Below are 786 nucleotides of genomic sequence, written 5' to 3' on the forward strand. Positions count from 1 at the left end.
GCTAGACCACACGAAAGAAAGAAAGAAAAAAAATCAAATCAAACATCACATTATAAAAAAAGAAAAATCTAGCCTCACAAGAAACAAATAAATAAAGGAAAAAAACGAAGTAATAAGCAAAAACAAACAAACCCGAAAAAAAGAGAGAAAAAACAAAACAAATCGAACACAGCAACTACTCATCAACGGTGTCCGAAACCTCTTGACGTGACTTTAGAAAACAAAAAAGACTCTCTCCCGATTTGACGATTTCTTCTCACCCTAGACGAGTGTTTACTGTTTACTTTTCCTCTCTCGTTTGTTTACCAACGCCTTCGTCTGTTTGTTTTCGGTAACGGAGGCTATTTAAATGTTATTATTCGTGGAGTAGCGGGATGGGGGAGGGTAGAGAAAATAGAGGGGGAAGGGGAGGTGGGGAATGGGGGTGAGATGAGGTGGTGGGGAATGGGGGTGAGATGAGGTGGTGGGGGAGAAAGGAGGGGGAGGTGGGGAATGGGAGTGAGATGAAGTGGTGGGGGAGAAAGGAGGGGCTAATGGGGGAGAGAAGATGGGGAGGGGGGAAAGGGGGTTGAGAGGGGGTGAGGAGGAAGAGGAGGAGAGAGGGGATGGAAGTAAAGGGAAGGAGGGGGGGGGGAGCCGGGGAGTTACCACAGACTCACTTTCATGCAAAAAAGGACTCCCATCTGCTGTATCAATGAACCATATGTTCGCACGTAAACTGTCCTTAACCCCCCCTCTCACCCGTCAAACGTACCCCTCCACTTCAAGAAGAGGGAGGTGGAGGAG

General features: G+C 47.2%; 1 protein-coding gene across 1 annotated transcript in view; it reads right to left on the bottom strand.

Moving 5' to 3' along the window:
• The window catches only part of LOC119585715 (innexin shaking-B-like), a gene marked incomplete at its 3' end in the record, with an annotated part of 41,297 nt that overhangs the window by 25,067 nt on the left and 15,444 nt on the right, over positions 1 to 786 (bottom strand).

The sequence above is a fragment of the Penaeus monodon genome, chromosome 20, assembly GCF_015228065.2.
Source record: "Penaeus monodon isolate SGIC_2016 chromosome 20, NSTDA_Pmon_1, whole genome shotgun sequence".
In the NCBI taxonomy this organism is placed as follows: Eukaryota; Metazoa; Arthropoda; class Malacostraca; order Decapoda; family Penaeidae; genus Penaeus; species Penaeus monodon.